The sequence below is a fragment of the Hyla sarda genome, chromosome 4 (genome assembly GCF_029499605.1).
Source record: "Hyla sarda isolate aHylSar1 chromosome 4, aHylSar1.hap1, whole genome shotgun sequence".
In the NCBI taxonomy this organism is placed as follows: Eukaryota; Metazoa; Chordata; class Amphibia; order Anura; family Hylidae; genus Hyla; species Hyla sarda.
The window spans coordinates 217,558,953-217,579,838 of record NC_079192.1 but is presented as its reverse complement, the minus strand read 5'-3'; the positions used below and the strand labels follow the sequence as shown (position 1 = coordinate 217,579,838).

The 20,886-nt window shown below is 43.6% G+C and overlaps 1 protein-coding gene across 3 annotated transcripts in view; it reads left to right on the top strand.

Moving 5' to 3' along the window:
• Positions 1-20,886, top strand: part of LOC130368972 (uncharacterized) — a 54,981-nt gene that overhangs the window by 6,096 nt on the left and 27,999 nt on the right. For 2 of the 3 annotated variants that reach the window (XM_056573517.1, XM_056573516.1), the window contains exon 2: positions 122-194. The gene's annotated coding sequence lies outside the window, so the exon portion shown is untranslated. Of the gene's footprint in view, positions 1-121; positions 195-7,363; positions 7,424-20,886 lie in introns of those variants that run through there. The other variant, XM_056573518.1, reaches the window with a different exon arrangement.

The following is a 20,886-nucleotide window of genomic DNA, read 5'->3' as shown; positions in this document are numbered from 1 at the left end:
TGCACGGAAATTCCAACTTGTGAACATGGCCTAAAACTCGGGTGATAATCAAATTAAAGACCGTTTAGTTGCATTGCCCTCTTTTCTATGCTGCCTTGACACTGTGCTTGTTTATCTACAGTAAAGGAGAAGGAGAACATTCCCCAAGACAGTGGTACCAGCCCCACTGTGGGACTTTTCGTAGCAGCCCTGAGGTAAACCATAGTCATTGGATATTATATCCACTATAACAACATAGCAGATGCGTTAATTTGATACCTTACCAGCATGTCAAATTTCCCCCCAAAAAATTGAAAATTGAAATTTCATGATTTTGTGTGTTAATATTTTATACTCCTAAGCCAAAATGTAACCCCTTAAGGATAAAGCCCATTTTAGCTTTGCTTTTCCGGCACAGGTAGGCTAGTGTTAGGTCCCGCACCACTTGAGAAACCTTGGTGTGGTGTGCGGGCTCAGGTATGTCCTTCATTTACTGGCTAATGTCTCAATTTTACTTCGGTTTTGAGGGTTAGCTAATGTCATTGTTTACATCTACCACAGGAGTGACCCCATATTGTGGTCCACAAGTGCAGGTACTCCACTCCAACGTAGGTGCACAACTGCACTTGAGGTTGAGCACCTCCTATCACTTTAGACCACGTTAATGTAGTTGTTTAATGTCTAAATTATGTAATACGCATCCACATACACATTTATCTGGTATAGGATGCCATTGTGGTACTCGTGACCATCTGCAGGCATCCTCCATTGTATGCATATTATGCTGGGATCGCCCATAGCAATGGACCACAAGTGCAGGACCTCCTCCCCAGCGTAGGTGCACAACTGCACTTGGGATTGAGTGCCTCCTGCTATGACCACATCAATGTTAATGTAAGCCGTTTTTAATGCTTAAAGCTTATACTAATGCACCCTTTTATCATATTGGGTAGCATTAAGGTTTCACCTGTGAGGCTGGCGATATATGAACCAACCAGTGTGGGGCTTGTAGCCTGTCTTCCCCTCTCCCATTGTATGTGTGTTTAGTCACACTGGAGGTAACTTGGGAGCAGTCTACAAGTCGGACCTAAGGCTGCTGTAATTCGGTTCCTGGCTTTGCTTATCTGGCACAGGTAGGCTAGTGTTAGGTCCTGCACCACTTGAGAAACCTTGGTGTGGTGTGCGGGCTCAGGTATGTACAGTGGTCCCTCAACATACGATGGTAATCCGTTCCAAATGAACCATCGTTTGTTGAAACCATCGTATGTTGAGGGATCCGTGCAATGGAAAGAATAGGAAGTCATACTCTCCTTTCCCCGCTGCTTCGGACCCGTCACCGCTTGTCACCGCTGCCCTAGATGTCACCCTCCATCACTGTCATCGCATCCCCGGGGTGTCCCCGACGCTCCGGACATCTCTGCTTCCCCGGGATCCTCGCTCTCCATTGCCGCCATCACGTCACTACGCACACCGTTCCTATTGGATGACGGGACAGCATGCGCGACGACGTGATGACGACGAAGGAGAGCACCGGCGATTCAGGGGATCCCGAAGTGGACCTCCGGAGCCCCAAGGACAGGTGAGTGATCGTCATCGGAGCACACGGGGAACCGTAAACGACTATCCGGCGGCAGCTGAAGCAGTCTGCGCTGCTGGATAGCTGTTTATGCGATGGCCCCGACATACAAAAGCATCGTATGTTGATGCTGCCTTCAACATGCGATGGCCTCTGAAAGGCCATCGCATGTTGAAATTATCGTATGTCGGGGCCATCGTAGGTCGGGGGGTCACTGTACTTCATATAGGGATATACTGGCTAATGTCTAAATTTTACATCAGTTTTGAGGGTTAGCTAATGTCATTGTTTACATCTACCACAGGAGTGAACCCATATTGTGGTCCACAAGTGCAAGTCCTCCACTCCAACGTAGGTGCACAACTGCACTTTGGGTTGAGCACCTCCTATCACTTTAGACCACATTAATGTAGCCATTTTGGCTTTAACCCCTTAAGGACCCAGGGTTTTTCAGTTTGTGCACTTTTGTTTTTTCCTCCTTACCTTTAAATCATAACTCTTTCAATTTTGCACCTAAAAATCCATACGAGGGCTTATTTTTTGTGCCACCAGTTCTACTTTGTAATGACATCAGTCATTTTACCCAAAAATCTACGGCAAAACAGAAAAAAAAATCATTGTGTGACAAAATTGAAGAAAACGCCATTTTGTAAATATTGGAGGCTTCCGTTTCTACACAGTACATTTTTCAGTAAAAATTACACCTTATTTTTATTCTGTAGGTCCATACAATAAAAATTATACCCTACTTATGTAGGTTTGATTTAGTCGTATTTATGAAAAAAATCATAACTACAAGCAGGAAAATGTATACATTTAAAACTGTCATCTCCTGACCCCTATAACTTTTTTATTTTTCCGCGTTTGGGGGCGAAATGAGGGCTAATTTTTTGTGCTGTGATCTGAAGTTTTTAGCGGTACCATTTTTGTATTGATCGGACTTATTGATCGCTTTTTATTCATTTTTTCATGATATAAAAAGGATGGAATTTTTTTGCACGTACGCCATTGACCTTGCGGTTAAATTAATGATATATTTTCAGGCCGTTTTGTCTACTGTATCCTCTTATGTCTTACCCATGTACTACTTACTGTGTTTAATAAACTCCTTTTGAATTGGAAAAAAAAAAATGAATGATATATTTTCATAATTTAGACATTTCCGCACACATGGCAATACCACATATGTTACATTTTATTTTTATTTGCACTGCTTTCTTTTTTTTTACATGGGAAAGGGGGGGGGGGTTGATTCAAACTTTTATTAGGGAAGGGGTTAAATGATCTTTTATTAACTTTTTTTCACTTTTTTTCTCTCAATGTTATAGCCTATAACACTGCACACACTGATCTTTTACATTGATTAATGTTTTCTCATAGGAAACCATTGATCGATGATTCTGCTGCTTGACTGCTCATGCCTGGATCTCAGGCACTGAGCAATCATTTGGCGATCGGATACCAAGAGGCAGGTAAGGGGACCCTCCTCGTGTCCTACAGCTGTTCAGGATCCCACGATTTCACTGCGGCGATCCCAAACAGCTCCCTGAGCTAACCGGCATTAGTTTAGTTTTACTTTAGAAACAGCGATCAACTTTGAACGCCGCATCTAAAGGGTTAATAGCGCGTGGCACCGCGATCAGTGCCGCGCGCTATAATCCACGGGTTCCGGCCGTTGTTAGAGGCCAGGCCCGACCCGCTATTCGGTGTTATAGAACGGGAGCGGACTCATGACGTACCGGTACATCATGGGTCCTTAAGTGGTTAAGGACGCAGACAATTTCATTTTTGCATTTTCATTTTTCCTCCTTGCCTTCTAAGAGGCATTATATTTTTTCCATCTGCAGACCATATGAGGGCTTATTTTTTGCTTGACCAATTGTACTTCGTAATGGCACCTTTAATTTTTCTATAAAATCTAAGGCACAAAACAAAAAAATATTATTTGTGGGGGGAAATTAGAAAGCAAACCGCGATATTGCAATTTTTCGGGGTTCTGTTTTTTACGCAGTGTATTTTATGATACTACAAAAACCAATGGAGTCATTTATAGAAAATACAAAATATGCTTTATTAATACCACATGTATAATATATAAAAATGGAGGACTTTCAACCAGATGGAGGAAAGAACAGCAAACATAGGTGACCCCTTAGATCCAAATAGAAGCTAATAAGACATGATATGCAAAAGATAGAACCATAACAGAATATATAGATAGACAAATATAAACATATGTCCAAAAGGACTACAAGGCAAAGCAGTACTAATAATAAAACATACTTAGTCTAAAAATTCTCCAAGATAGCCTGAGGTGACACCACCCCAAACATAGGGGGGGGGGGGGGGGAATAAAGGGGAGGAGAAGGAAGGGAAAGGGATGGGAAAAGGGGGGGGGGTAAGGGGAGTAAAGAAAGGGAGATGAAAAAGGAGAGGGAAGGAAAAAAATATATAGGTTAAAATAAACAAATGTGCAAAAAACGCAAACCATATAGCGAAATATAAGTGCAAGAAATCCAAAGGGCCAAGACCAAAGATAAGGTGATAAGGAGTGTGTTTTATGGTAAAACTGACATGTTCTCTTTATATCTGTGGGTCAATCCAATTAAAATTATATTTTTCTATTTCTATTTCTGCTTTTGTACTGCTTTAAAAAACTCAAACCTATTTTGCTAAAAAAGTATGTTCAAAGTTGCCCTATTCTGTCCCCTATAACTTTCTCATTTTTCAGTATACAGTGCTGTATGAGGGCTTTTGCACCACAATCTGTAGTTTTTGTTGGTACCAATTTTGGTCACTATTTATTGCATTTATTTGGGATGTGATGTGATCAAAAATTAACATTATACAGGGTGGGCCATTTATATTTATACACCTTAATAAAATGAGAATGGTTGGTGATATTAACTTCCTGCTTGCTGCACATTAGTATATGTGAGGGGGGAAACTTTTCAAGATGGGTGGTGACCATGGTGGCCATTTTGAAGTCGGCCATTTTGAATCCATCTTCTGCGTAAACTGAGGGTCCCAATTTTTGTTTTGCCCATTCCGCAAATTCAGTGTGCCGATCTGGGTCATCCTCATTGAGATGCTGCAGTAGCTGGAGTTTGTAAGGGTGCCATTTGTGAGTAGCTAATATCCGCCAAAGGGATGTTCGACTAATGCCACTCTCCAGTGACATGCGGCGAGTGCTACGCTGTGGGCTCTTGCTGAATCAATTTAGGACAGCCACTGATGTTTCTTCATTAGTGACGTGCGTCCACATTTTGGCAAATCCAACACTGAACCAGAAACTTAGCAAGCAGTTTGCTAACTGTAGCATGGGAGATGGGTGGTCTCGTAGGGTGTCTTGAATTGAAATCTGCTGCAATGACCCGGTTACTGCGTTCACCAGACATCAACACAATTTCTATCCGCTCCTCACGTGTTAACCTCGACGACATGTCAATGGCTGTAAACAAAGAGAAACTTGTAAATAACTCATGAAAGAATAAAGTTACGTTAAAACCAAGCTCATCATTGTTTTTCTTGTGAAATTCCCAATAAGTTTGATGTGTCACATGACCCTCTTCCTATTGAAAAAACTAAAGTTGGATTCAAAATGGCCAACTTCAAAATGGCCGCCATGGTCACCACCCGTCTTGAAAAGTTTCCACCCTCACATATACTAATGGGCCACAAACAGGAAGTTAATATCACCAACCATTCCCATTTTATTAAGGTGTATCCATATAAATGGCCCACCCTGTATTTGAATAATTTGGACATTTCCGTCTTTGCCATCTTAACTTATTGGACCACCATACTTGCACCGTGGGTAGCACAGCAGATATTTCAAATGCCGTAGTCAGTATTGGCCATGGCATCTGAAGGGTTAATGGCGGATATCAACAAGATTGCTGATGTCTTCCATTATCCTTGAGGTTCCAGCCACTTCTGATCACTGTATCAGGAGACGACGTGGTGATCGCGAAACCCTATGTCGTACATGTGCACTGTGTGCTATGTACCAGGGCACAGTGACGTACATGTATTTTGTGTGTCCTAAAAGGGCTAAAGGTCGTTGTGGCTCACATGTTATAAAAGGAAACATATTCTCATTGTACCTTTGCTAGTAAGCATATTTGCACATAATACAAAAACAGTACTATAAAACTGTACCTATTGCCCTACTTTTTCAGTGCTCCATATTGTGAAATATTTACTTTCAAGTTCAACAAATAAATTAAATTCTTAATGGACTAGATACAAACAGCACGACTGAGCTTTTATTTATTTAAAGTAATTAACTAGGGAAGTTGTAACTGAGGCATCATGAAAGAAAATAAGCAGTGGCATTGTAAGCATGCAGTCTTAATTGTAACCATCACACTGGGTTAAGTAAAGTAAATAATTATACAATTAAATTAAAATTCATATCTACTGTGAACTTTGTAGCAGATGGACCCTCTGCTGCAAAAATAAAATAACTCTTTAAAGCAATAAGTATTGCCAGCATGACACTTACTGTATATCTGCTTACAAACAATAACAAGAGATATATGTATCTACTTAAAGCATACCTATTGTTTAAAACATTTTTTTTAAACCTGCATGACTTTGTTAGATTAATCCTTCAGAGTGCTGCCATTTGATTTTAATGCTCTCATTGCTATTATTGAGCCTTTGGGAGTCCCCTTCATACATAGCTGGCTCTCAGTCTCTCCAGTAATGTCATACCACAGTACAGGACCTATTTCTTACTGCTATGCCATGACACAGTACTGGTGAAAGTACACTGGGCTGAACAGGCTGGTATTGTGCTGAGGGATTAGTTACAATACACTTCAATAAATAGCATGTGGAGGGAGAGGGTTTACTGATGCACTGGCGTGGAAGGTGCTATGTGAACATAACTGAAATAGACAGAAGCAGCACAGCAAGGAAGGAATTAAGCTATGCACTGAACTGCTGTTGACATAAGAGGGAAGCCTTGATTTAACTTACAGAGTACAATTTTCAGGATGGACAAAGACAAAAAAACAAGAACCTCTGATCACAAACACAATTCAGGCCCTCATTCATATGTGCGGCTGTGTACAAAGTAAATTAATAAGGAGATAATTAGGAGGTCATGTTATGTGTAGAAACATGTAGAATGCTGCTAATAAAACTTAACACCACACTGACATTGACTTCATGGATAGGAAAATACACAGCAGCAAATACACAGCAAAACATGTATTTGACCCCACCCTAATAATGTAATATAAGGCCCTTGTCTGTGGTAAAGGCTCTTGGGGACTGTAGTGTGCAACCTACAGATCTACTATGCCTCACATGACAAAAGCATTCTCACATGATGGCACTCTTTGGGTGGCAAAAGGATTTTCACACATCAGTTGTGTTCACATTAGTACTGTCAATTTTGCTTGTTTGGGATTTCATGTTTTGCCTGTGCTTACACTTCTTCACACACATTTAGTTTAAAATCATTACGATTTAACTCTTTATTAACATCTTTAATCAAAGAATAGTATACTTAGAATGTTATATTATGATTTAACTCATTATTAACATTCCTCATTTTCAAAGAGTGATCATTTTGTTCCACAATACCACATAAATTAACTTTATTATTTAGGTTATTATGTATGTAAAAATGCATTACTTTAAGCATAGTCTCTTCGTATCCCAACACTCTTCATCAGCATCTTCACTATTCACATTTCACTCTTGCTGTTTAATTTTGCACATCACACTTTAACTGTTATTTGAACTTATATGTGTGCTTTTCTCAATGTTTTATTTTGTACTCTTTTCCAATAGAGCCATTATCTGTTATCTTTACTGCACGTGTGCCATTCACACCAACAGAGAATGACAATGGTGGGGCTTGTGCTTCTTACTTCAAAGTATTGCCATTCCATTGTAATAACATTACTTCATTGGTTTAAGTTAATTCATTGACATTTTATTTCCGTTTCCCATTTTTTTGTGAATTTTTACTACAGTTGGTAAGGACGCTTTGCATGTGATTATTTGGCCACAGGTGACATAGTGTGTGTGTGAATATATATATATATATATATATATATATATATATATATATATATATATATATTATATATATATATTTATTTATATGTGTGTTGGAGGGCCCCCACATCCATCCCATAAAACAAGATACTTTACTAGGGGTACTCTGCCCCTAGACATCTTATCTAAAGATGGGTGATAAGATGTCTGATCGCCGGGGTCCGACCTCTGGGACCACCCGTCCTGTTCCAATTTTTGTTTTGCCCATTCTGCAAATTCAGTGCGCCGATCTGGGTCATCCTCATTGAGATGCTGCAGGAGCTGGAGTTTGTAAGGGTACCATTTGTGAGTAGCTATTATCCGCCAAAGGGATGTTCGACTAATGCCACTCTCCAGTGACATGCGGCGAGTGCTACACTGTGGGCTCTTGCTGAATGAAGCTAGGACAGCCACTGATGTTTCTTCATTAGTGACGTGCGTCCACATTTTGGCAAATCCAACACTGAACCAGAAACTTAGCAAGCAGTTTGCTAACTGTAGCATTGGAGATGGGTGGTCTCGTAGGGTGTCTTGCATTGAAATCTGCTGCAATGACCCGGTTACTGCGTTCACCAGACATCAACACAATTTCTATCCACTCCTCACGTATTAACCTTGACGACATGTCAATGGCTGTAAACAAAGAGAAACTTGTAAATAACTCATGAAAGAATAAAGTTACGTTAAAACCAAGCACATCATTGTTTTTCTTGTGAAATTCCCAATAAGTTTGATGTGTCACATGACCCTCTTCCTATTGAAAAAACTAAAGTTGGACTCAAAATGGATTCAAAATGTGTGAATATATATATATATATATATATATATATATATATATATATATGTGTGTGTGTGTGTGTTGGAGGGCCCCCACATCCATCCCATAAAACAAGATACTTTACTAGGGGTACTCTGCCCCTAGACATCTTATCTAAAGGATGGGTGATAAGATGTCTGATCGCCGGGGTCCAACCTCTGGGACCACCCACGTGCAGCACTCGGCGTTCTGAACATTATGTGCGGGCGGCTGTGGTCATGAGGTCACGCCAGGCCCCTCGTGACGTCACAACACGCTCCCTCTATTCATGTCTATGGGAGGTGCTGAACAGTTGGATAGGCAGAATCTTTCCCCGAGTTCTCTGTAATGGGCGTTTCCCTGGCCCCACCTTTCACCAATAATTGGCAGCTCAGGCAATTTTCTTACTGGATGCTAGGGCTGTCAATTATTGTTATTTCGCTGATCATAAATGTAGAACTAGTAAGGGACTACAGCACTGATGGGACACAGTTACAGAATACACAATGACATTAATAACTCATGAATGACATCTTCTCTGGAGACTTTTTCCCTTCTACATCTCTTCTAGAAATGAAACACATCTGTCAAAAGATCGAAGATTTTAACCGACCATATGTCTAACCTCGCTGTAAAACACCTATGCACAAATTGGTGGGAGTGTCAGATCAACTGCCTTAAACCATTTAACCCCTTTAAGGGAACATGACATCAGGATTAAGGTTATACAACTATGGCCATTGCGTAGCAGAAAAAGCATGGGGTATACTACTGAACAGCAAGTTGTCCCCAGGGTGGGGAGCAGAGCCAAAGTAGTCCTGGCTCTTTGCCTATAATTGCGTTCAGCAGTTGTGATCGGCAGACAGAGAGGCTTCTAAGTCTCAGCAGCGTATGATGTAGATGCCCTGCTTCCCACCCCAGTAACTACTTGATTTTCAGTAGCTTTCCCTGCACGCCAAATTATAAGTGCTTTTTCTGACACTTACACCGCTTGGTTCATGGTACAGAAAATGGTAGAAAACAGTATAGTGTCAACATTTACACACTGGGCATAGTTCAGGAATATGGGTGCACTACTGTGGTAGATGTATACAATGACATTGGCTATCCCTCAACACTGATGTTAAAATTGAGACATTCGCCAGTGTGTCCTTATATGAAGGACACACCAGAGCCCGCACACCAATGCCAAGGTTTCTCAAGATGGTGCGAGACCTACGCTAATCCTACCTGTGCATAATAAGCAAAACAGGGGCCAGTGGGCAATTACGGCAGCATTCGGTCGACTCACAACTTCCTCCCAGATACCCTCCAGCGTGACTGAGCACACATGCAATGGGAGGAGGGAGGCAAGCTGCAAGCCCCACCTGAGTTGGCTAATATGGGTGCCTGGCCTCACAGGTGCTACCTTAATGCTGCCTTGAAGATATTCAAGGCGCATTAATTTTGGAGTTTACACACCTCCAAGTATAAAATTTAAACAAACAAAAAAACGTGGTCTCAAATGGCTGGAGGTGCTCAACCCCAAATGCGGTTGTGCATTTATACTGGGAGAGCAGATCCTGCCCTTGTAGTCCGTTGCTAAGGGCGATCCCCAGCATAAAAATGCATACAATGGAGGATGCCTGCAGCGGACTACAAGTGCCACAATAGAATCCTACACCAGATAAACGGTGTGGATGTGTAACAATTAGAATACAATACAGGAATATGGGTGCACTACTGTGGTAGATGTATACAATGACATTGGCTATCCCTCAACACTGATGTTAAAATTGAGACATTCGCCAGTGTATCCTTATATGAAGGACACACCAGAGCCCGCACACCAACGCCAAGGTTTCTCAAGATGGTGCGAGACCTACGCTAATCCTACCTGTGCGTAATAAGCAAAACAGGGGCCAGTGGGCAATTACGGCAGCATTCGGTCGACTCACAACTTCCTCCCAGATACCCTCCAGCGTGACTGAGCACACATGCAATGGGAGGAGGGAGGCAAGCTGCAAGCCCAACCTGAGTTGGCTAATATGGGTGACTGGCCTCACAGGTGCTACCTTAATGCTGCCTTGAAGATATTCAAGGCGCATTAATTTTGGAGTTTACACACCTCCAAGTATAAAATTTAAACAAACAAAAAAACGTGGTCTCAAATGGCTGGAGGTGCTCAACCCCAAATGCGGTTGTGCATTTATACTGGGGGAGCAGATCCTGCCCTTGTAGTCCGTTGCTAAGGGCGATCCCCAGCATAAAAATGCATACAATGGAGGTTGCCTGCAGCGGACTACAAGTGCCACAATAGAATCCTACACCAGATAAACGGTGTGGATGTGTAACAATTAGAATACAATACAGGAATATGGGTGCACTACTGTGGTAGATGTATACAATGACATTGACTATCCCTCAACACTGATGTTAAAATTGAGACATTCGCCAGTGTATCCTTATATGAAGGAAACACCAGAGCCCGCACACCAACGCCAAGGTTTCTCAAGATGGTGCGAGACCTACGCTAATCCTACCTGTGCGTAATAAGCAAAACAGGGGCCAGTGGGCAATTACGGCAGCATTCGGTCGACTCACAACTTCCTCCCAGATACCCTCCAGCGTGACTGAGCACACATGCAATGGGAGGAGGGAGGCAAGCTGCAAGCCCCACCTGAGTTGGCTAATATGGGTGCCTGGCCTCACAGGTGCTACCTTAATGCTGCCTTGAAGATATTCAAGGCGCATTAATTTTGGAGTTTACACACCTCCAAGTATAAAATTTAAACAAACAAAAAAACGTGGTCTCAAATGGCTGGAGGTGCTCAACCCCAAATGCGGTTGTGCATTTATACTGGGGGAGCAGATCCTGCCCTTGTAGTCCGTTGCTACTGGCCATAGTTGTATAATCCTAATCCTGATGACAGGTTCCCTTCAATAACCCTTGGCATACATTTATGTCATGGGCGTGTTAGGGTACTTTAAAGCTAGCTCACCAGCTAAGTTCCCTTCATATGTCTGATAAGATGTCTGATCTCTGGGCCAGCAACCCGGCATTCTGAATTTATGTTCACAATGCTGGGTTTAGGCAGCCGGGGTCGTGACTCCACGCCACACCCCCACCATTCATGTCTACCATAGACATGAATGGACGGTGCCTTGACATGATGTCATGACCACGGCCACCCAAACCTGGTGTTCTGAACATAAATGTTCAGAACGCCGGGGTGACAGCCAGGAGTTCACAGAGGTCCCAATGGTCGGACCTCAATGATTAGAAATGTTAAGGGGAGGAGTACCCTTTAAGCCCAGTATCTTGTAGTGCAGGTGACACTGCAGTGAAAGTGACACTGATGACAAAGATACGTATCGGTCTCTGCTCCATGCTGTCATTCCGTATCAATCCTGTTTTTTCAGTACATGCAAATGACCTGTTTGGTGCACAAGAGACATTCCCAAGCTCCCTGTGCATGGTGGTGTCATCTGGTGCCTTCACAATAATGCCTCCTCCCCTGTGCTGATCCACTGCAGAGTGGAGCTGCAGTCTGCAGCAGAAGAGGCTCAGCAGAGGAGAGGAGGCATTTATAGGAAGATGCCAGACAAACATCACTGTGCACAGGGAGGTTCAGAATGCCCCCCTGTCCACCAAGCAGGTAATTTGCATGTACCAAAAACCAGGATTGCTGCAGAAGCACAGAGTGAGGATCATTGTCATTAGTGTCACCCTCACTGAAAGTTTGTACAACAGGTTAGAGTGGGTGATACTGATGACAGATTCCCCTTAAAGGGGTACTCCCACCCTAGACATCTTATCCCCTATCCAAAGGATAGGGGATAAGATGTCTGATCGCGGGGGTCCCGCCGCTGGGGACCCCAGCATTATTGCATGCGGCACTCCCATAGACTTGCATTGAGGAGACGGGCGTGATGTCACACGGGGCGGAGTCCTGACGTCACGGACTTCCGTTCCCGTAGTCGCGATTCAGACCCTCCAGCGGTTCCGGTGAAAAAACAGGTGAGTGCCGTATGCAGGATAGGGGATAAGATTTCTAGGGTGGGAGTACCCCTTTAATGTTATTTCACATTAGAACTGGCAAATTATTAATAAAACTTTCCCAAAGTGGGACATTCCGTTCCTTTTAAAGTCACCACCTAGTCCAAAAATAGTTTAAAGGGGTACTCCGCCACTAGACATCTTATTCCCTATTCAAATGATAGGGTATAACATGTCTAATTGTGGGGGTCCGGCGACTGGGACCCCCCCCCCCCCTCCGTGTGATCTCCGGGCTAGCACACCAACGCTGTAAACCTTTATGTTCAGAATGCCGGCTTGGGGACTTCCGTGTGCGTGGCGTCACCAAAGCCGTCACACCCACTCCATTCATATTTATGGAAGGGGACTTGATGGCTGCAGAGCCGTCACACCCCCTGCCATAGACATGAATGGAGAGGACATGACGGCTGTGGTCGCCTGTTATCCGGCACGGAGAGGTGTTCGCTCCCTGCACCGTATTACTGGGGTGCCATGCCAGGGATAGTGAGGGGGGGGGGGGTCCCAGCAGCCAGATCTCCCCCCCCCTGATCAAACATCTTATCCTACAAATTGTTACAATGCTGGATGTGGATTCTACTAACCTGTGTGGCGATGACTTGGACCGGATCGGGGAGCGGAATCTAAGGTGCCACTGGTCTTCACCAGAGCCCACCGCAAGGCAGGATGGGCTTGCTGTGGCAGATCGCTACCCCCGACACGGCTCGACCACACAGGTAGCTGGGCAAGATGAGGTATCAGAGGATGAGGCAGAAGCGTAGTCAAACTTAGCAGGAGGTTAGGGCAGGCAGCAAAGGTGCGTAGTCAAATAATGTAGCAGGAAGGTCTGGATACACAGGAAGAGGCAAACAGGCAAAAGGAACGCTTAATCTCAGGCTAAGGGCACCAAAGATCTAGCAGGGAAGTGTGGGGAGGAGCTGCTATAAATTACATATGGGATGGACCAGACAACAATTAGTGGTCCGCTGGCCCGTTAAATCTAGAGAAGGTGCCTAGGAGGCGGGAGCGTGTGTGCGGGGAAGCAGAGAGCAGGGCAGCAGGAGATAAGCCACGGGCTGTGATTCGCATGCGGCCACGTGCCACAATGGGAATTGCGGTCCCAGCTGGAGCGGGAGATGGCAGGCGCTCACGGTCGGGGTGCGGGTCAGACAGTACCCACCCCTTTTGGTCTCCCCCTCCTTTTTGAAGACAAAAATTTGTGGATAAGGTCACAGTCTAAAATATTGTCCTGTAGCTCCCAAGACCTTTCCTCCAGGCCAAATCCTTCCCAATCCACTAGGAAAAAGCGTTTACCTCTGATAAACTTAGAGTCCAAAATTTATTTAATGACATAAATATCAGAGGTACCTGAGATGGGAGTAGGTGAGATGTTTTTATTTGAAAAGCGGTTGTGGATGACAAGTTTCAAGAGGGAGACATGGAACGAATTCTGGATCCAGAGTGAGGACGGCAGATGGAGAAACTAGGCCACAGGGTTTAGACGTTTCTTGATCTTATAGGGACCCAAATAGTGAGGACCCAGTTTATAACTGGGTACCTTAAAGCGGATATACTTTGAAGACAGACAGATTCTATCGCCAGGAGTGAACTCGGGAGGAGTTCACCTTTTCTTGTCCGCTTGAGACTTCATACGTGAAGTGGCATATAACAGAGATTGACGAGTCTTCTGCCAGAAACTCCACACTTGCTCATTACCACAGGAACTCCGGAAGAAGAGGACAAGGGAAGGGGAGGACAAAGGTAAAGCCCATAAACCACAAAGAACGGTGATGACCCAGAGGATTCAGAGTCCCTATGATTGTATAAGAACTCTGCCCAAGGGAGCAGATTTACCCAGTCATCTTGACGAGATGAAATTAAATGAAGGAGATAATCTCCTAAAACCTGATTCACCCTCTCAACCTGTCCATTGGATTGGGGATGGTATGAGGAGAAATCCAATTTAACTTGGAGACGAGAGTAGAGAGCTCTCCAGAACTTGGAGACGCATTGAACACCTCGGTCGGAGACAATATGGGATGGTAAACCATGAAGGCGGAAAAATATGGCAAAGGAATAGCTTGGCAAGCTGCGATTCTAATGGTAAACCTGGTAGAGGCACAAAATGAGCCGTTTTAGAGAATCGGTCCACTACAACCGAAATGACCGTATTGCTGCCAGAAGAAGGAAGGTCTGTAATAAAGCCCATAGCAATATTGGTCCAAGGCTGCTGTGGCACATGCAAAGGCTGTAGTAGACCAGTAGGCTTGGAATGGGCGCAGATTGAACAAGCTTGGATAAAATCAACGACATCCTGCTTTAAAGCGGGCCACCAGTACTGTCAGGAGATGAGCTGTAAGGATTTACGTACTGCGGCATGAGCAGCTAGAAGAGAGGACTGACCCAATTTCAGGACTCTGAGTCTTAAACAAGGAGGTATGTAAGTCTTCCCAGGAGGCAAGTTCTGAAGACATGCTGGTGCTGCAGAGATGTGAAGATCAGGGGGAATAATATGTTGAGGATGGGACTCCTGGTCTTGTACATCTGAGGATCTGGACAGAGCGTCAGCACGAAGATTCTTCACAGCCGGGCGAAAATGGATAAATCAAATCTGGAGAAGAACAGAGACCAATGAGCGTGTCGGGGGTTGAGACGATAGTCCGACTGGAGATAGAGCTTCTTGTGGTCTGAATAGATAGTTAGTGGATATACAGTGCCTTCCAAGAGGTGATGCCATTCTTCAAAGGCCAACTTTATGGCCAAGAGCTCACGATCTCCGATAGTATAATTTCTCTCCGCAGGGGAGAAGGTCTTAGAGAAGAATCCGCAGGTTACAGTTCTTCCTTTAGATGATTTTTGCATTAAGACTGCACCTGCTCCAACTGAAGAGGCATCTACTTCTAAGATAAATGGCTTGCTGGGATAGGGTCTAGATGAAACAGGAGCAGAAGTGGAGGTGGACTTTAACTGTTTGAAAGCTTCTTCAGCCTCTGGAGTCCAGACACTAGGATTAGCAGTCTTCTTGGTAAGCGAGATGATGGGGGCAACCAAGGTGGAGTAGTGAGGAATAAACTGTCGATAGTAATTAGAAAAGCCTAGGAAGCGCCGAATAGCTTTCAAACCAGTGGGGCGTGGCAAATCCAGCACTGCGGACAACTTGTTGGGGTCCATTTGAAGACCTTGACTGTTGACAATATACCCCAGGAATGGAAGGCTGGTTTTTTCAAAGGTACACTTCTCAAGGTTAGCATAGAAATGGTTTTCTCAGAAACACTGTAATACTTGGTGGAGATGAAGGCGATGAGACTGGACATTGGGCGAATAGATGAGTATGTTGTTCAAGTAGAGGACAGAGGAGGACAGAAGGTCACAAAAAATGTTATTGACAAACTCCTGGAAGACTTCTGGAGCATTACAAAGCCTGAATGGCATGACAAGATACTCAAAATGTCCATCACGAGTATTAAACGCAGTCTTCCATTCATCCCCTTCACTGATGCAAATCAAATTATAGGCCCCTCGTAGGTCGAGTTTGGAGAAGATCCTAGCACCACGTAGACGATCAAATGACTCAGAGATCAATGGAAATGGATAGCGTTTTTTACAGTAATTTTATTCAGCCCACGGTAGTCGATGCAAGGTCGCAATGATCCGTCTTTTTTTCTCCACGAAGAAGAATCCGGCTCCAGCAGGAGAGGATGACTTTATAAAAAAACCTTTCTTTAGATTTTCTTGTATATAGTTAGTAGTGTTGCTCGCGAATATTCGCAATTCGAATATTATTACGAATATTCGTTTTTGTTTTTTTTTTTCTTCACAATACACATCACAGTGATCATCCCTCTCTGCTTCCAGCTTGTGTGGTGTAAAGAAGGTTCTAATACTACTGTGTGAGACTGGCGCGCAAAAATTCGCATATGCTAATTTTCGCATATGCGAATTTTCGCGTATGCTAATTTCGCATATGCTAATTTTCACATATGTTAATTTCCGCATACGCGAATTTCGCGTATGCGAAAATAAAACTAGAATATAACGAATATGCGAATATTCGCGAATATATGACGAATATTCGTCCATATATTCGCGAATATTCGCGAATTCGAATATGGCCTATGCCGCTCAACACTAATAGTTAGACACAGCCTGAGTTTCTGGAACAGACAAGGGGTAAATTCTGCCCCGAGGAGGTGTGGTTCCAGGCAATAAGTTGATAGGACAATTGTAAAGACGATGTGGAGGGAAAACTTCAGCTTGTTTCTCGCTGAAGATGTCAGCAAAATCCTGAAGAAAAGACGGCAGACCGGGCTGAGGGATGGAAAGAGACACCCAATATATGTATGTATATGTATTGTATGTATATGTATATTTATGTATGGAAATAGTTGTTATAGCAGTAAGTTCCCCAACGAAGTACTTCTCCAGTCTTCCAGTCAAAATGTGGGGCATGTAGTTGTAACCACAGAAGGCCTAGTAGAAGAGTGGAGGTACATTGTGGAAGTACATAGAAGGACAATTTTTCCTTATGCAGAACTCCAACTTGCATAGACAAGGGTACTGTGCAGAATAAGATAGTACAGTCCCCATTTTCTCCGTTGACAGAGGAGATGGTGCGAGAGTTTCCCTGTGACTGTGGACACAGAGGACAATCTCTGAGGAAGTGATCTGCACTGGCGCAGTGTAGGCAGAGGTTCTCAGCTCATCAGCGGGTTCTTTCCTGTAGGGTCAGGCGAGACCGATCCACCTGCATAGCCTCCACACCGGGAGGCATAGTAGACGGTTGCGGTGGTTGCTGGAAGACGGGTGCCAGACGAGGAAAGTGCCGATGTCATGCAGACTCCCTTCCTTGGTGAAGTTCCTCACATCGTTCAGAGAAACCGATATCTATCCGAGACGCCAACTGTATGAGTTTATTTAGGGTAGCGGGCAGTTCTCTCTTGAAAGTGGCACATAAAGCTTTATTGTTCCAAGATAATTCTGAGGCCAGGGTACGAAATTGAATGGCTTACTCTCCCACAGAGGAATTGCCCTGCAAAGGACTGAATAGTGCTGTCTCAGCAGAGGAGGCTTGGGCTGGTTCTTCAAAGACACCCCGAAACTCCATTAGGAAAGCCTGGAGATTGGTTGTGAGAGCATCACTGTGGTCCCAAAGCGGAGTTACCCAGGCCAAAGCCCTTCCAGTAAGGAGATTGATGACGAAGGCCACCTTTGCTTCTTCCGTAGGGAACTGTTCCGCCATGAGTTCGATGTGCATGGAGTACTGAGTCACAAAACCATGACAGGACTTGGGATCCCCCTCATATTTCTCTGGAAGAGACAAGCGGAGTTTCGTTCCAGAAGAGACTGCAGCAGTGGGAGGCAGCACTGGAGCAGGAGGAGGCTGAGGCTGTTGCGGCTGTTGAGCAGTTAGCAACTGCTTTATCATGGTGGATAACTGGCTCAACTGCTGTGCCTTCTTGGCCAACTGTTGTGACTGGAGCGCCACGATAGAAGCGAGATCCAGATTTTCTGGCAGAGGAACCCCAGCGGGATCCATGGTCGGATCTTGCTGTTACAATGAGGGATGTGGATCCTAATAATCTGGGGAGCAGAGTCTAAGGTGCCACTGGTCTTAACCAGAGCCCGGCGCAAGGCAGGATGGGCTTGCTGCGGCAGGTGAAACCCAGGTCGCTACCCCCAACACGGCTCGACCACACAGGTAGCTGGGCAAGACAAGGTACCAGAGGATGAGGCAGAAGCATAGTCAAACTTAGCAGGAGGTCAGGGCAGGCAGCAAAGGTGCGTAGTCAAATAACGTAGCAGGAAGGTCTGGATACGCAGGAAGAGGCAAACAGGCAAAAGGAACGCTTAATCTCAGGCTGAACAGTGTGAGCAATCTAATGATTTCAATAGATGGGGACATCTATAAAAGTTTTTAAAAAAAATGTGAAAAAGACCCTCATCCCAATAAAAATGTAAATCACCCCTTTTTCCCCATTTTACTCAAAAAAGCATAAAAAATTATACTCATTAAACATATTTGGTATTGCAGTGTACATAAATGTCCAATCTATCAAAATATAATGTTAATGATCCCATGCAGTGAACAGCATAAACGTAAAAAAAATATATCTATAAAACAAAATTGCTGCTTTATGATCACGTTCTCAAAAAATTAATGAAGACCGATTAAAAAGTTACATATACACAAATGTGGTACTGAAAAAAACTAAAGGTCGTGGCGCAAAAAATGAGCACTCATACAGCCCCATATATGGAAAAATTAGATTTTTTAAAAACAGTGCAATAATAAGAAAAAGTATGTAAACATGGGTATTATTTTAATTGTATTGACCAACAGAAAAAAGAAAACATGTAATTTTTACTGTAAAGTGTACAGCATTTTGGTAAAATGAGTGCAATTGGTACAAGTACAATTGGTTGTGCAAAAAACAACCCCTCATGTGTTATGGATTTTTGAAGGCCAGGAGGAAATAATGAAAATGCAAAAATAAAATTTGATTGGTCCCTAAAGGGGTACTCCACTGCCCCAGCGTTTGGAAAATTTTTGGAACCGCCACGACCCATCCCATAGACTTGCATTAAAATAAGGAAGATTTTCTTGCAACTGATTCGGCAAATGCTGCCATCTTTTTCTATCATGGAATATATATATATATATATATATATATATATATATTTATTTATACATACATATATATAATTTTTTACCCTCAAGATATTTTGGTACAAGTTTCAAAACATTGAATAACGTCTGATATTGTGACGACCGTATGAACCTGTTCAAAAAATTTGTAGCACCATATATATATTGATTGGTGTAAGTGATAAATGCAAAAACAAAATTTGCTGAAGTAATGCCTCTTTTCTTTACAAAAAATAGAAAATGAATATGAAATGGATATAAATGTAGCAAAAAAATAGCACCTACATAAAGCCCAATTTGTCCCCAAAAAAAGGCACAAACAGCTATAGTGAGTAAAAAAATAAAAAAGTTAAAAAAAATAAAGTTATGACCATTTGAATGTAAAAAGGAAATATTAAAGGTTTTATTAACTTTTCACTATGGTGCCTGTGATGCAAATTTATGTCTTAAGGGCTTTACTTGCCTTACATGTGTGGGGTGGATCAAACCATTTGTTGTGATTTCATGGTCTCCCCAGGTTTAGTATTCCTCAATCTCTGGATGACTATTGTCTCGAGACTTTCCCAGGATCCTGTTTGGCTCGCAACAACAGTTGATCACATGGGGCTTGGCCTCTTTTTGTCTTTCCTGACAAGCCATTCCCCAATGACGTGTGCAGTCCAGCTGTATAAGCCGCCACCCCTGAGATCAGCCGTTGTCTTGAACTGAACAGGATCCTGGGAAGCTCAAGACAACAGTCATCCAGACAGGGGAGGAATGTTAAATCTGAGCGACCATGAAATCACAAAACCACACCACTCATGTAGGGCAAGTAATGCACTTAAAGGGGTACTCCGCCCCTAGACATCTTATCCCCTATCCAAAGGATAGGGGATAAGATGTCAGATCGCCGGGGTCCCGCTGCTGGGGACCCCGGGGATCGCTGCTGCAGCACCCCGCTATCATTACTGCACAGAGCGAGATCGCTCTGCACGTAATGACGGGCAATACAGGGGCCGGAGCATCGCTACGTCACCGCTCCGCCCCTCGTGATGTCACGGCCCGCCCCGTCAATATAAGTCTATGGGAGGGGGCGTGGCGGTCGTCACGTCCCCTGCCATAGACTTGCATTAAGGAGACGGGCCGTGATGTCATGAGGGGCGGAGCCATGACATCACGCTGCTCCGGCCCCTGTATCGCCCGTCATTACGCACAGAGCGAACTCGCACTGTGCAGTAATGATGGCGGAGTGCTGCAGCGGCGATCCTCGGGGTCCCCAGCAGCGGGACCGCGGTGATCTAACATCTTATCCCCTATCCTTTGGATAGGGGATAAGATGCCAGGGGCGGAGTACCCCTTTAAAGGGGTACTCCGGTGGAAAACTTTTCTTTTTTTTAATCAATTGGTGCCAGAAAGTTAAACAGATTTGTAAATTACTTTTATTAAGAAAATCTTAGCCCTTTCAGTACTTATTAGCTGCTGAATACTACAGAGGAGATTATTTTCTTTTTGGAACACAGTGCTCTCTGCTGACATCACAAGCACAGTGCTCTCTGCTGACATCTCTGTTCATTTTAAGAACTGTCCAGAGTAGGAGAAAATCCCCATAGAAAACATATGCTGCTCTGGACAGTTCCTAAAATGGACAGAGATGTCAGCAGAGAGCACTGTGTTCCAAAAAGAAAATAATTTCCTCTGTAGTATTCAGCAACTAATAAGTACTGAAAGGGCTAAGATTTTCTTAATAGAAGTAATTTACAAATCTGTTTAACTTTCTGGCACCAATTGATTAAAAAAAAAAAAAAATTTCCACCGGAGTACCCCTTTAAGAATCACCT